The sequence below is a fragment of the Cervus elaphus genome, chromosome 28 (genome assembly GCF_910594005.1).
Source record: "Cervus elaphus chromosome 28, mCerEla1.1, whole genome shotgun sequence".
In the NCBI taxonomy this organism is placed as follows: Eukaryota; Metazoa; Chordata; class Mammalia; order Artiodactyla; family Cervidae; genus Cervus; species Cervus elaphus.
Window position 1 is genome coordinate 64,016,277 of NC_057842.1, and position 17,137 is coordinate 64,033,413.

The 17,137-nt window shown below is 35.5% G+C and overlaps 1 protein-coding gene across 4 annotated transcripts in view; it reads left to right on the plus strand.

The window, feature by feature from the left end:
• Positions 1 to 4,593, plus strand: part of LOC122685445 (synaptotagmin binding cytoplasmic RNA interacting protein) — a 28,901-nt gene extending 24,308 nt beyond the window's left edge. For all 4 annotated transcript variants that reach the window (XM_043890231.1, XM_043890230.1, XM_043890232.1 and 1 more), the window contains one exon: positions 1 to 4,593. This exon is cut by the window's left edge. The gene's annotated coding sequence lies outside the window, so the exon portion shown is untranslated.
• Positions 4,594 to 17,137: the final 12,544 nt, after the last annotated feature.

Here is a 17,137-nt window from a genome sequence, read left to right on the forward strand (position 1 = left end):
ACTGACTTGCTATGTGGGATTACACCAGAAGCTTGCAGTGGAGTAATGGTAAGGAAATCAAGCAACCTTAAATATCTCGGCTGTATAGGAGCATATTCTATTGCAGAAGACCTTCCTATGAAGATCATGGAATCAAATACAGGACATTGAACTAATACTTGGACTTTGATATGAATTTCTTTAACAATTTTCTCTGCAGTGCAAGTTATTAAACTAAAGCTACTCTATTTTCCAAATGTGTTCCAACAGAAATTCTTCATAACTTCTAGCATGGTATCTTAATAAAGAATAAAGTTCTTCTCTTTAAAAAATCTGCTCTAAGTAGATTTTTCCCCTGTTTTTTTAAATTAAGGATCCCAGCATTGGTTTTCTGAAATATTCTCTTGAATTTGTGCATTTAAATTTTATTGCAGTGGTATAGATGAATGCCATTGTTGGTATCCTTAACTTTTATTTCTGCTCACCAAGGTTAATCATGATTGTCTATATCTTTTTTATAGTAATCACTTTTGAATTGTGTTCAGATATGCAGTTTCAGGTGTAATCATCAGAGCTGGTTAGTCAGGCATTCCAGATAGTGGTTCTTTTCAGAACCTTTTTTAAAGGGTTGGTTAACTACCTCAGTAGCAGAGGATTGAACTATACCCTGTCTGTACTGTACATAGAAAATCTTTGTAGATAAAAGCAAGGCTTGTTAAATGATATGAGGGTAAGATTTTAAATATACCAAATGTAACATTCTTAGTTGCCTTTAGTTTCAGAGGCTTGTAAGACTTCCTCATGAACATCATAACAGGCCTTGCTTTTGTCGTATTTTGTGGCTGAAAAAGCAGCCTTGCTTCTTCAGATATTGTAGTTATTTGGATGTATAATAGTTTAGCAAGATGTTACTTTTGTAAGACATCAGATGTTCAAAAAAAGTGCATCCGAACTTGTACTAAATACTGCAGTGTCCCTTTATAAAAAGTCAGACTAAAACTGACAGTTGTACAGCAAAGCCTGACATTTGGATATTTTGAAGTTTTTTCATAAATCATAGAAATTAGTATATGGCTGTAGTTTAGCTTTTTAGGTAAAAGGTATGTTTCATTAGTGCATTTCTTACTGCTGATCACTGCAAAGATGTGAATCAGCTTTCCATGTCTTACGCAGGTCATGATAACTTGTAGAATAGAGTACAATCATTTGTGCTATGTTTTAATTTCCTGAAGCACCTTGATGACAGTGAGTGTTCAGTGGTGAAGCATCCTCTATTGAATCACCCTCAAAAATTTTTTGCCAAGTCCTAAATTGATAGCTTAAAGTCAAAAGTGAAATTATAGTTTAATTAGGACTTGGTATAAAGAAATCCCTTTTCCCCTTCCCCAAAGGGATACTGCAGTTATATCACATACCCAATAGGCACCATGACGAAGATCAGAGCTTATACTTAATTAAGGTTTTATACACACCAGTTTCCCCAGTAAATGCAAATTTAACAAGAAAATTAGACATGTCATATGTTCAAAATGCTCATGGCAAACAATCATTTTGCATTCCTGCAAATAAAATTGTTTTATACTGTAAGCTGGAGGCGAGTGTAACTTATTTTTGTAATAAAGTTTTTATTTTTTTTATGTGTCATTAATATAAATGTGTGTTAGTGTAGAAATATTCTGGTTTAAAAACTTAGAAATGCACACATTTCAGTATGTTTATTTGTACTTACATAATTTTAGATAGTGGTTGCCAATAGCCTGTATGTTTCACATTAATTGGTTTTTTATGTTATCTTAATAAACCATTTTAGTATGTTGTATGTCAGTTACTGGGATAGCTGGGACATAGAGTGTAATTTAAAATTTGTCAATAAGTATTCATTGGAATATATGTAAATGTGCCTTGCCGGTTATTGAAACATTACCTACAAAATGAGTATGGGGTGACAAAAATTAGTTCCTGGTGCTTAATGAAACTTTTTGCCACTGATTTTATATATTACCCCGTGCTTTTTTAAAGTACATCTCTCAAATCTTAGTGTAAGTTTGAGGGCTACACAAAACATTTACATTTCATTCTAACATAAAATGAGTAATAGGTTGTGGAAAGTGGGTAAACTAAATGTAGCCTTCAGTAAAATTGAATCTCAGTATAATCCTTGGTGCTGGCACTTCCCAGGTCCAAGGAGTTAAATGATCCCATCAAAGAGGCCATTGCCATGCCTATTGGCACTTTACTGTCATACCCTTTTTAAGGGACACTGTCAAGGTGTTTAAGTTAATTCTCAGAATTATTTGTTGGGATTTTAGAACAGGTTTGTTTGACTTAAGTAAGAACTGCATTGTCAAAGTTGAACATTTTTGTGAGTTCACAAATGTGTTCTTAAGAAAACATTAAAATATGGAGCTGTGGGTTTCCAAGGCTATTTGGCATTCTTAGTTTGGGGATTTGGGAGGAAAAATTGATATTAAAAAAATTTGTGAAGAATTGATGGGTAATGTAAACAGTGGTGATTAAATATATACACACTCAAGTGAAATTACTTGACAGTGTTCATTTGACTAACTTTGAATTTAAGCCATTATAATTACTTTTAAAATTAAATAATCATTTGCACTGTTCTGATAATGGGTGCAGTTTTTGAGCAATATAATCAGAGCTAAATATGCATGTAGTGATTAGTGATGTGAACAATTAAGTACTGAGAAGAAATACTAACTGGTATTTTCAAACTTCAATTTCTGTAGTAAAATCAGTATCAAACTCTTATCAGATCAAGGAAAACAGGCAATGCATATAAACATACTTTTGAATGTTGTGTGGCCTATAAAGCAATAATGCAATTTTTATGGAATGTCATGGGATATGAGAAATGGAAATGCAAAAATAACTAATCCTTTAGTAAAAATGTCAACATGTTAAAAAGGGGAATGTTAACTAATGTAGGTTATTGATATTTGTGATTTGTTTATGGGTTCTTGGCTTTGACAGCTTCAAAGAATGGATAGATGACCAAGTTAAAAGAAATTTTGTATATAATTGTCAAGGAATGGGTCTTAAATCCAAGAATCAAGTCCCTTCCTTGGGGTGAAAATGTATCCTTAAAGCATTCTGATTGTTGAAAACAAAACAAAACAAAACTTGAGTTACCTAACCAAAGCAGACGCAAGATTTTGTTTCTGCAGACTACTTGGCAATCAAAAGTGATCATCACTTTAGTTAATCAGTTTTCAGAAAGTTGCTTTGTGAGAAAATTGTGTTAGATATATTCTCCCAATCATGCTTTTTGTGGGAGGTTTTCCAGCATTGTGATTGAATCAGATGTTAGAAATGAATGGGGGGTTTAGCACAGAAAGTGGTTGCACACTCATGACGGCCTTTGTTGTAGCATCATGAGAAATCTACCAATGACTGCAAGTCTGATTTAATGATTTACACTTTCTACATGATAAAATAGGAATAGCATACATAGGAATGGATTGATGGGGTAACCTCGGGTATTCACTTGTATGAATCTATTTGAAAAGATTTAATGAGGGTGAATATCATGCTAGATGGGCAAAATTGTCACATTCAGGACAGCTGTTTTGACTGCTAAGCCAAAAGTCACTGTTCAGAAACATAGGAAAAAAAGACCAAACAGAGCATGACATAAGAGTCTATTTAAGGGGAGAAAGTTACAGAGTAGAAGGACTTCTGCATTTAGGTGAGGGAGCTACCCCCCCTAGAGTAAATGATTGCTCAGTTTCCTAAAGCTTTTCAAGAATACCCACCATGGTCATTTTCTTCCCAGTGATACATACCATAAACTTTTAATCTGACCATAGGAATTCATTGGTGGGTTTGAAATGAATCAAGAATAACCATACATAGAGTGAACAGACTTGTGGGGATGATGTTTTAAAGTGTAGTATTAATTACTCAGTCATACCACTCAATAGGGCATGCCACTACTTTTCTTAAGATGATAATTATCAGCCAATGTTCAAAGACATTTTTAACTGTGGGCAAATTAGTGGATGGACTTTTTTGTCTGTCACTTTTTAAAAAAGTACTTAAGATACAAGTTTTATTAGTACCACAGTCTGCCTTCAGTAATATGCCTAAAATATTTTTCAGGGCCAGGAGCATTCAGTTGAAAGAAAAAAATTTTTTTACGAATGCAAAATAGTATTAAAACTAATGCCCTGGTCCAAGATTAGGTTTTTAATGATATTAACAGTAGTCTGATAAACATCTAGAAGTCTGGCATTGAGAAACAAAAGCTTGTACCTGACTAGTATTTTTATTTAAAAAAATTAGTTCTGTTAGCTTATTTAAATTCTCTTACATTTATTTATCTGTAGAATTTATATTTATTTCATTCCTTTTATCTCACTGAAAACTGTCTGCAGGCTCTTTGATTTGGATTAGATGTGTGAAGTACTGTCTTTTGCCAAAAACCTCAAAATTACCTGTTCTTTTCAACGTAGTGGGTTTGTGCTTGTTTGGAGATCAGTTCAAAAACTATCTGTACTATCTGTACTGCCTCTGATGTTAAGATTTTATGTATAGCATAAGGAAGCTAGCTCTGACTATATTTTCCTAAGAATAAAGACCTATTTTTGTAGCATGTCTTAGGATCTCCAGGAGTCCAAGAATTATTGTGGGTGTCCTCCATTTTATCGTTTTTCATTTAACAGCTTTTTAAATAGACACTTGGAATCTTTAGAGGTCTTTTCGTCTTTTAATTATCCATACATTCAAACTAACTAGCCAACGGTAATACCAAAACAGATTCCCCAAGATACCTAATTGAAGCACATGATAGGGAGATGATGTATAGGATAAATGTATAGTGTTGGTCTCCACTTAATTTTAATTAATGAAAATACTCTGGTCACACACATGCCAGTGGACTCAAGAAGTTAATGGTAATTTGGTTCTGCTTTTCTGGTAATATGCCCCCACCATTCAGCGTTTCATTTTGTTATCACTCTGAAGGTTTGGAAATGAGTAATTGAGGTAGTAAGTAATACCGGAGAGGGGCGTGAACAAACTGTTTTGCTTTAATGTACATTTAGATGACTGCGCAAATGAGATTAGGTAGGTGAATTCAGCTTAAAATGTGTTTCATTAAGCAAAATTGGCAAGTCATTATCAAAGAACGGGGAACTTATAAATACATTCAGATTTTGACTCAGCCCTAGGATTTCTTGTTGGGAGGGTGATAGCTTTGGTCACTTCATGAAGATCCTTTTAGGTACAGAGTTTAATTGTGTTATGATTACTACAGTTTATACTGATGATTGAAAAAAGTTTTTGTCATTTCAGAATAGTCACGGAAGTTTTATACTGAAAAGTTGTTGAAACACTACTAGAGGGTTTTGAAAACCATTTCCATTGCCAATTTGACTCCCTGTGCAGGTGCCAAACTTAGGACTTTTTTCTTGTTGATAATCAAGACTGCTGACAGACTTCTTGGATGGGGGAGAATTTCCAATAAACCATTTTGGAAATTAGTGTCTTCAAGTGTAGTTTTCTAAAATTTTTTTTTTAACACAAGCAAATAGAATCAAGATAAGGTTTATTTTAGAATAATTTACCATAAGCTTCAGTGAATATCTGATTTTCTTTACTTTGTAAAGTGGTTTAAAACAAGTTCTAATCTGAAGTTGCTGTCTGTAACGTTCTTGAATGGTCATTTCTTGACTTTAGTTCTGAAAGGATTCTGTTATGCCAAATAACTAACTTATTTTGGGGTTACCTAAGGGAATTTACATTTAAAGTCATTTATGAACTACAACCAGTTACTGCTACTACAAGGCAGAGGACAAAGTTTTTGATGTGGACCAGCCATTACCACAGATTGAGAAAACATGATTTGGGTTTTGTTCACAGTATAGTGACACGTGTGTAGAAGAGCGTTGCACATTACAGAATCCAGTCTTCCAGCTATAGACACATACATGACATCAGAAGAGGTCTGGCATCTGTTGTGGCTCTGTTGTATAATTTCAAATGAGATGAAGAGATTTGATCAGTCGTGCCAGTCGTATAACAATTTTGCATTTCAACTTGTGTGCTGATTTTTTTTCTAATGGGAATTAGAAAATGCCAGTACTGCATCATTTGAACACAGAATCGTTAAAAAAGTCATGAGTTTAAAAATCCTCTAATGACTTCGTTTTCAAGAGAATAGTTTAAAAACTATTTTTAACTTTAAAAATACTATGGATAGTATTCGTGTTGCTTTAATTGGGAGGAGTCAGAAATTAGGCCTCTGAAATTGCTCCCTTTGACACATCAGGAGAAATTAGCAAAGCATACATACTGTTTCTTGGTTTATTTAATGTTTGGGATGAGCTTGGAGGTAAATGAACAATGTGTCAAAGGTCATCCAGAAATTAACGGAGTACACTTCAATTCTCTGCAGCCACAGGCACATGTAATATACAGTGTAGTTTTGGTAAAACTTGAAATAGTAAAAATTTACATGAATTTGCAGAAGTTGAATTCCTAGGATTCCTTCAGAAACATTGACAGGTGTAATTTCTTTTAGAAATCCTGCCTAACTGCCGATTCATTTATAAATAGAATTAAAACACGGTGGGAAACTTTCATTCTAAAGTTAACTTTAAATCTTGGTTGGTCTCCTGGTCTCCTGACGACCCATTTAGTGTGAGCACAGACAGCGTCAGCAGTTAAGTGCCCGACAGTGGGTTCTGCGGCTTATCCTTTCTGCTGCCCAGTGCCTTTGATCAATCTGTTTAAATTACTGCCAGTACTTGTTTAATTAGTTAGCTCTTCAGTGTCTGGGGTTTCTTTTGCCTCCTAGAACAGAAGTCCTTCCAAAGCAGGGAATTCTGAATTAATGGTGCTAGACAGGCATTTAAAAATACTTTTCAAAGTATTTTTTAGTTTGGAAATGAATTTCCAGTTTAGTTTATTAGGCTGGATTTGGCTTAATTGTGGCTTGTTAACTTGAAAAAGGGATCGAAAATTTTGAGCCACTTAAAACTTGGAAAGCTTTTAAAAATTAGTGAACATGGAATACTAAATTTTAAGGCAAATTAAGATCATGAAGATCCATATTTTAAATTGTCTATTTGACCTTAAAGAGGTCTTGAAGGGAGCAGTTGGCTCTGGGATTTATATCTATTTATCAAGACAGCCCAGCCCAACAATTTCTCTTTATGCTGGTATGGTATGCAGTTTAATTCCAAACTGCTGAACAAAAAGTATTGGCCTACCAAGTCCCATCTATACTTACATTTATGAGAAACGGGTACTTCAAGATTGAGTTCTTGTTCTGCTTACAAGTCTAGTTTTGAGTCCATAAAGTTTGTTAGTTCTTATGTAGAGTGCTTTGGAAAGTAGTAGTCATACTTGAGAAAAGTTTGAAAGCTAGGTAACTATACATTAACATAATGAAAACAATTGTTACTAAGAGTAATCCATACTTGAAAAAATTTTTATAATAAAGCAATGGTTGCATCTGTATGAAAAGTCTTAATAACGAATCTTGATTGCTGGTTCAAAATTAAATCCCTTCGAGAAGGGAGGCTCTGAATTTAACGCATTTTCTCACTATATATACCTACTTGTTTGAGTAGTGATGCATTAAAGATGGTATTTATGCTTAAATGTGCTTAGTTGATATTTTAACTTGATAGGACTTCAAAGGAAAATTTCAAAACCTGTACCTGGAAAATAAGATCCAGCGCAGAATGGGAAAGTACTTCTCTGCTTACCCCTTAATCGGTTAACAGATGAATGACTCCTGTCTTTAGTTCTCAGTTAACCTCATATCTTTCAGTTACTACATTTGTTTAAGCAGTTGTTTCTTTTAACCCCTTGTGAGACGTTTGGCTTAGTCTGGTTCTCTTTTTTTTTTCCTCCCCTGAACTAGTTTAATTGATTACTGTCATTACTCAGACTACACTTAGGCGACCACTTACTCCTGTTTCAGTATCTGTTCTTCACTGTATGGTGAAACAGCACACACTACTTACTCATCTCCCAATTCCTATTAACTGTCTATACTCTTTTGTCGCTGACTTTTCCTCCCCAGAGCATTTATTGACTAAATTCCAGCAGTAGAGTAGGCACTTCTTATTTATATGTGGACTGTCTTGCTCACTCTTGAAATCTGTAGATTTTTGGAAAGATAACCAGTTTGTAATAGAATGCATTGAAATACTTCACTTTTCTGTGCTTTTGATTTTTCTCAAATGTTTGGTGACTGTATTTTTTGTATTTATAATATGGAAGAAAGATTGATAAAAGTGACCTGGTGTTCTGGGCCTGCTCACTGAGACAGCTGACTGTAAGTTCTGTGTGTGTGAGAACACAAGGGCTAACAGGCCTTTTTTCATTTCCTTGGGAGCTGGCAGGCAAGCAAGTTTACCTCTCCAAAGCCAGAAAAGAGGGCTCAATTGTAGGGACACAGACTCCTAGGCAAGTTACTTGCTTTGAGGAGGGGGGTAGACCCTGAAAACAGGCCTGCAACCCTCAGGCACATGTTTCTTCCCTTTCCACTCTTGAGAGCCTGAGGTTTTGCCTTTTCTTTGTCACTCATCTTTGCCATGAAAATTGGCTGCTTTTCTTATAGTCAGTCCTCTGATTGCAAAATGAACAGTGTCAGTTCATCTTTTGTATTAATTTGTGCAAATTAATAAAGTCAGTTTAAAAATAGAAGTGAAATACAACAGCATGGTGTACACTCTTGGATTTATTAGAAGAAACCACTTTAATCTCTGTATCGCAGCTCTTTTAAATTGTCTAGGAATAAAGTTTGAATAAATCTTACTTGAAAAGAGAATAGCACCTAGTATGCTAATGGGTATATAGAAGACATTTTGTGACTAAGGTTGCAAATTTAGTGGCAGATTATTTTGCAAGACCTTTTTGGGGGGAATAGTACAATAGGTTTAATTTAAGCATACAATTTCTGAACATGGAAGAAGCACCCATTCAGGATTGTTTAGTTTTAACCTTTTGGTTTTTTTTTTTTTAAGCTCGGCCTGTGGATTCAGTTTCCTGACCAGGAATTGAACTCAGGTCAAGGCAGTGAAAGCTGAATCCTAACCGCTAGACCACTAGGGAACTCCCATTTCCTTTTTTTCCTCCATCCAATTTACATTTAATACAGCGTACCTTCCTGTATGTTCTTTTACCAGTTAATGAGACTACATTCCATATTTTGGCAGGGCTCTCTCAAACCTACGTTTTCCAAATTTGATGTTCTGGGATTTGGTGAGTCTATGTTAACCTACTTGTAGAATATATTTTTTTACACTTTTGTCATACTGTCTTTGCTGATGAGAGGGTCTAAATCCTTAAATTTTTCCACTTAAGGCAATTCAAACATTTTAGATCCTTTTGCCTGTTAAGGACCTCTTCCAAGTATTAAAACTATTTTTTTGAGCTGCACTATGTGACTTGGATGATCTAAGTTTCTCAACCAGGGATTGAACACAAGCCACAACAGTGTAAGCACCAAATCCTAAACAGTGGACTGCCAAGGGAACGCCCCCTTGAGACCATTGTTAATAGGTTTTATTATATTAAATATTACTTAGTTGATATCAAGGGAGAAACTGACTTTCAGGGTTTTTGATGCCAAAAATCTTGGCTAAGTTTTCAGCTAGTGTACCCAGACTTAAAAAGCGATGGAGATAAGACCCACTAATCTCTTGCATTTATAGTGGCTTTCGCATTCCAGTAAGAATGATGTAGCCTGTGTTATATTCACTTTTATGTAAACTTAAGAGAACTATATAGGTTGTTAAAGCAAAAGACTGTCTCACAATTTCAGTGACTTAATAGATACTCCCTCTTATTTCCCCAAGAGTTCTAGGTGAAAAATGGTATTTTTTCCCAAATCATTGAGACATTTAATGAAAGGAACTGTGAGCACACATAAATATAACTTCTGGTTCTGACTTTTCTGTAAAAAGAGATGCTGTTAAATTGTGATGTTGAATTGGCCAAAAAGTTTGAGTTTTCCCCCAAGATCTTACAGAAAAACAAATCTTTTTGGCCAACCCAGTAATTTGCAGGCTTACATTCTTCTATGAGATACAGCTTGTGTTAAAAAAAAAAAAAGACTCTGCCTAGAGGATTTTTTGCTTCATTTACACATTTTTTTGTGAAGGCTTAGTTTTACAAAATACAGGAAATGTACATTGCTGATCATTTGCCCTGTAATACCTTATATGTTATGAACATTTTCTAGCACATTTTTATTTTACTTAGTTGTTATCTGAGAGGGTAGGACAAATCTTTCTGTTTTAAAAAAAATTTTAAAGCTGTATGTTCTGAGGAAGAAGACTATCAAACCCTACATAGTTCATAGAGCATTATTCAAATTATCCCCAAATTCCCTAAGTTACTCTTAACATTTTACTAGTTAAGAGTCAACCTGTTTAACAGATATAAACCAAAATGAGCAATATGAGTCTACTTTTTTTGTGTTAGTAACTTGTGTTTTTAAAATTTTAGAATTAGTGTTCATTTACTTACGGGCTCTCAGTTCTGAAATTCTTGGCAAAACTCATTTGGTGTAAGGCTGTTAAGCTGATCAGGACACAGAAGACAAGGTAACTGCGAAACTAGCCTCCCAAATTTGCTCTACTACTGATACTGATTTATACATTTTCTTGAAATTGTAGAGTGTAAATGTTCTCGTAAGGATCAGCAATCTCCTCTTCCTGCCCATTCCCAGTAAACTGTCTTTAACATCATGTATTAATATTTTATTGTCAGAATGAAGCATTTTATTGCACCTTTTCCTAGGGAGCTTGGTGGTTTGGGAATGATAACTCTTTTAAGTTGATTTTCCTCTCCCCTCTATTTTCAAGAACTGTTCACAGGTAATCAGTAGCCCAGTAGGAAAATTATATTTTTTACAAGTGTTAAGGAATTAACGATTCAGTGGTTAGGACTTGGCAATTTCACTGCTTGGGTTCGATCCCTAGTCAGGGAATTAAGGTCCCAAAAGCAGCACTGCATAACCAAAAAGGGTTAAAAAAATAAAAGTTTAAAAATTTTTGGCCTCCCAGTGTGGCATGTGGGGTCTTAGCTCCATGACCAGGGATCGGACCCTCAACCCCTGCATTGAACCTCCAGTAAAGTCCCCAAAAAGCTTTCACTTTTCTGACACCCTGAGTCACTCTCCTTGGAAAGTTTCCTTGGTGCTTTGCTGGTTCTCTCTGTGACTATCTTGTTCTTATCTGTTCTATTGCCCTTTTTTTCTTCTATGCTTGTTTTCTTGATCTCAACTATTATTTCCAGCTTCATGTCACATCTGTGTGGACTCCTGCTCTGCTGTAATGTCAGGACTTGATTAATCTGTTCTATGCAGGTTTGCCTTGTCAGCTTTTCGCTGTACACGTTCGAGCGCTTTGCCCTGTCAGTGGTTATATACTGTTAACTTACCACACAGTTACATCTGATGACTTGTTAAATAAGCCTGAAAATCCTCTGTCCAAGTCCTGCTGTACCCTTTGAGAAGTTAATGTCTGATTGAACTTTGTATTTATAAATACTTTAAGTGTTTCCAGATGTATAAGTGGCACATTATAATCACTCTCCATATCTATTTCTACAATAGCACTGTCTAGTAGAAGTAAACTGCAAGCCATATATGTAAATTAAAATTTTATAATTTGGCCTGAGCTCATCCTTCTGGTCTTAACCTTCCATTGGTCTCGCCTTGTAAACAAACTGCTAGCGTTGTCTGTCTTTGGTGCACTTCACATTTCTGGTATCTTACCTAATGGGTGTCCCCACCCTACCCATCTAAGCCAAGTGGTCAAAAATCCTCTTCAGTGAAAACAGTAAAGTCTCCTTGCTGCAGGTGAATTAAAATGATCACAAAGTATCCCTGAGGAACAGTTAGAACAGTAAAAATCTTGGCTTTCTGGAGCTAATACAAGGCCGTTAGCTGCTTTTTCTTCCTTTATTGCTTGTGCTACAGGTTTGTAACAGCTATTTATGTGTAAGTCAAAATCCCAAATATATGAACCTCTGCTTGAAGGAGCAAAACTGTGGTGTTGAAATATCTGACAATATTTGCAAATACGGTATTTCTATGCTTCATAATTGCAAGAAGAATCTTCAGAAATAGTTATATTTACTGTTGCTACTATCCTTCAAATTCATTTTCTGTCAACAGTGTTAACGTGTTCATTACCATTTCCCATCCTCTGCTGTTATCAATAGCAGTTTCATAGGCTGCTTTACGGGGCTTCCCTGGTGACTCAGGAAAGAATCTGCATGCAGTGCAGGAGACTAGGGTTCGATCCTTGGGTGGGGAAGATCCCCTGGAGAAGGGAATGACAGCCCACTCCAGTACTCTTGCCTGGAGACTCCATCCCATGGGGAGAGAAGGCTGGCGGGCTACAGTTTGTGGCGTTGCAGAGTCAGACGTGACTGTGCTGCTAGTGGTAAGAGGCTGTGAAACTTGGTAGAGAGCGAATAAATAGGCTTACACTGATTTAGGGATAACACATGAGGTATCACCGACATCTGAAAATCCAGGACATGTAAAGGTCTGTTTAGGTAGGTGTCAGTTGTCTTTTAACTGTGACGCTTTGCAAAAATTGCTCCAACCCTGCCATCAGTGTTTCTGTGGGCATTCTTGGAGAAGCTTTGGAGATACAGAACTGAAAGTGAGCTGTTTTTTTTTTTAAGTTATATGGGTTGGTGGTTTTTTTTTTTAAACAATGGAAGAGAAGTGCTCACTGAACATCTGGATAATTCAATTATATTGAATAAATACATATCTTGAACTTTTCACAAAATCAAAGCATATAGGCCACATGACTTTGATAATGCTCAGAATTCACACTGTTTTGAGATGTGTTCTTCTGAGCTAAAAATAGAAAAAATTAAATGGTAACTCAATATACAGGGACAATTTTCAAATTGTTTCAATAAAAATTTCCAAAATTACTTAACTGTTCAAGATTTCTATTTAGGTATACTGTATGGAGCTGTGGTGTTTTTTTTTTTTTTTAATGTTTTAAATTGGAATCAGTTTATGAAAGGAATATAAAAATTTATTTTAATTACTTGTTAGCAGCCTTCTAGAATTGGAATTGAAGTACCAGTATTAGTGATCTTCACAGTTCTGAACCAACTCTAGTTGCATGTGGTTTATAGGTACCATGGCAAAATGCTTTTGTTTTTATATTCTAGAAAACAGCTACTGAGAAAGAAGAGGAATGATTACAAAGACTTTACAAAATATTTTCAAGTTACTGAAGTCAGTTGAAAGCTGTATTTAAACATCTGCATATAAAGCCGTTGCCTAGTCAAGAAATAAGGTGGAGTGTTACTTATTTAAAGGAAAACTAACTTTTAAAAAACTAGTTAGACAAGAAAACATTGACCATCTTATACAAAGAATAGCAGTATTAGATTATAAGGGCCTTTTCCAACCTTTAATATTTACCAACAGGCATGCGTGTGTGCTCAGCCGTGACCGACTCTTTTTGATTCCATGGACTATAGCCTGTCAGACTCCTCTTCCATGGAATTTTCCAGGCAAGAATACTGGGGTGGGCTGCTCTTTCCTACTCCAGGGCATCTTCGCAACTCACGTCTCTTCCATCTCCTGCATTGACTGGTGGATTCTTTACCACTAATGCTACCTGGAAAACCCTATCAACAGGCAGGTGAATATATTTTCAGTTTCTAATCAGTTAATAATTTATATTTTCTGAAGTTATGACCTATTAACATCAAAGTGAGGTTTGAGAGGATGGCTATTCCAACATATCTTAGAAATAAGATGATAAACATGAAGTGTTTAATTTTTGGTGCTAAGAAACAGGAGACAGCTCAGAATTTCAAGCTTAGATAGCTTTTACCCAGAGTATTTCTTTGATCCACTGGTTCTGTAAAGTAGTAGTTCTTCATGTCTAACTGTTGGATGTCTGTCTTCATGACTGCACAAGAAAGTGGGGGTTGGTTAAATAAGAAAGTAGCTGCATTTTTACATCTTGAACTCCCATCGAAAAGTTCCTTAATGCTCTTCCTTCAATTGCATATTCTCCATCGTAATGAGTTCTTTCTTTTGAAAACCAAGGAAGGGAACATTTTGTGAGGTATAGAAGGCAGATTAATCCTTTTACAGGTATCATATCCAGAGGTTGATACATAGGGATAGGTTGTAGGGAGATAAGGCTATTATGAAATGTAAAATTAAGACTAAAAGTAACATTAAAAATGCCACAAAAGGTAAAACAAGAACATTGATGCTTTGAGATTGGAGGGGGTGGCAGGGAACTGGGGTTGGAAATGCCAATCCTGTGATAGGAGAACATACTCCAAATTACAGGAGGCAACTGTGACAGGGAGAGGGTGAAATGGCTTCAAGGGGTAAGTATTCCTTTCTCCTTTACACACTCAGATGCCACACAAACAATGGCCCTCTACAGTTAAAGTCTGGTGTATATTCAGGGTCATCAGAGTTAAGTAGGCCTAGTCACAAGGGATTCAAGTAGTCAACACCATCTTTTCAAATTTCTGAAGCATTTTAAATACTTTGCCTTGTGCTGCATCACTTCTGAAAATTAAGTGAAAGCAAAGAGATAAATCCTCGTATGCTCCAATTGTTGTCTTCCCAGAGGACACTCTTGATCCTCAACCTGTTGAAAATTTCCCTTTCCCAGCATCTGTCAAAAAAAAAAAAGCTGTTACAGCCTTTATATATAAATATGCCCTGTATGATACATTATTTTTCTTATGTGACATGTCTCCTTCACTAGATTGTAAGCCTTTGGAGGTCAGCAAGAGAGCATCTAAATCATTTTATCTGCCACCACATTTAGTACAGTGCCTTACACTTATTTGCTAATTTAATAAACATTAAAATGGAGATATTGTAGTTTGATGTTTATGAGCCCTTTAGATGAATGCACTATTAACCATTTACTATTTATATTTTGAGAATGTACCACTAGCATATGTGATAACCGTGGCATTTATAAAAAACTTATGTCTTTAATTGTCCTGACTCCACAAGTAATACTAGTCTGGAGTAGCACTGTCTAGTAGATAAATAGCACAAGCCACATTTGCAATTTTCTACTTGCTATATTACAAAAGTAAGAAAGAGGAGGTTAATTTTTAGCCCATTATTTCCAAAATACCATTTAACATGTAATCAACTTTTGAAAAAGTTGAGATAGTTTATACTCTTGTTTTCATGTTAAGGCTTCAAAATCTGATGTCTATTTTGCACTTACAGCACATCTCTTCAAATTATCCACATTTCAAGTGTTCAGTAGCAGCATAATGCATAGTGGCTGCAATACTTGCACAGTGCAGGTCTGGAACTCGAGGGCAGGCGGCAAACTTTTGGACTTCGGTTTTCAAGCTATCTTACAGCTTTAATTTTATGTCATTGTCATTTTAGGTGGTTACAATCCAAATAAAGCTAATTGGTTTGGCTTTTTTGTTTGTCATGTTAATCCATAAAATAAACATTTTTTTGTATTAAGCATTTTAAATAATAGCCACGTTCTACCCAATTTAATCTTAAGACTTCTGAGGAATGTAACTTTTAGAGGTGAGAATGTTGGGTTTGAGATACACCAAGTTAACTGTGCTCAATGAAACTGCTAGTAGAAGGTGAAGCTGATTTCCGAACCAGGATTGATTATGGATATCCCATATCCTCACTGGGAAGTTCATATCTTTTTTTTTTTTTTAAGTATTTATTTGGCTGCTTCGGGGGTCGCATCATGTGGGATCTTAGTTGTACCATGTTGGATCTAGCCCCCTCCAGGGATTGAACCCTAGCCCCCTGCATTGGGAGTGCAGAGTCTTAGCCACTGGACCACCTGGGAAGTTCCCAGGAAGTTCATATCTTTTAATAAAAAGTTGGAAAGAAATCTCAAGCTCTGTGTATGACTGCCGACATGGATGAAGTGAAGTCAAAGTTGCTCATGGACTATAGAGTCCATGGGATTCTCCAGGCCAGAATACTGAAGTGGGTACCGTTCCCGTCTCCAGGTATTGAACCCAGGTCTTCCACACTGGGGGTGGCTTCTTTACCAGCTGAGCACCAGGGAAGCAGACATGGATATTAGGCCATAATGTAAAGAAAAAACATTTAATGGAGTAAAAATTTTATTTCATTAGATTAAGTGATCCATAGGAATCTTTTTTCTTTTTTTAGAGTGTGGAGTTTTATAGAGTTTTCTTATAGCAGGAATTTATTTTTACTTTTTCCTTTTCTGAGCTTAAGAGCAATATGAAGATTTAAATTTGTCTATTGTCTAATTAGCTTATACTCTAATTGCTCCTGCAAAGAAAACCATACGGGAAAGGAGTTGGATGTTAAGATGTCTAATTTGAAAGAACAAAATATTTTATCATTAAAATGCAGTGGCTCTCAGTGACAAATTGAACAGGAATTTCAGAATGAGCTTACAAATATAGGAGCAAGTTTTTTAAACAGAAAAAAAGGGCAATAGAATTTCCTGAAAAGTTTGATGAAGTAACTTACCCAAGTATAAAGTACTCAAGTCCACAGTAGGTACTGGATACATGCAGATTGATTCAACATACACCTTTTATTTATACTTCAGTAGCCCTAGAATGTTCATATAAATGGGTTATGTGAATTTATGGTTGTGGTGGGGGCAGGATAGTTAGGGATTTTTGAAAGATCATGACACACTGCTATATTTAAAATGGATAACCAGTAAGGACTTATTGTATAGCACATGGAACTCTGCTCAATGTTATGTGCCAGCTTGGATGGGAAAGGGTTTGCAGGAGAATGGATACATGTATATTATGGCTGAGTCCCTTCCCTGTTCACTACCACAACATTATTAATTAGTTAAAATTAGTTATACCCCAATACAAAATAAAAAGTTTAAAATTTGGTAATAAAAACAAGAGGGGTTATATGATACCAAAAAAAAAAAAAAAAAAGGCTGAAAACAAAATTTAATTATGTACCTCAAAATATTTAAAACAAGCACTAAGCTTTCCAATGATGTTATAGAGTAGTCTTACAGTGTGTATTAATGATGTGAGTTTAAATAATACCAAAAGATGAAGATCAGCGAAATTGATACTTTTACATCCCATTGAGGAACTGGTAAACCATCCTAGGTAGGATTTTGACAGTTTCTATCATGTTCTTACTCTG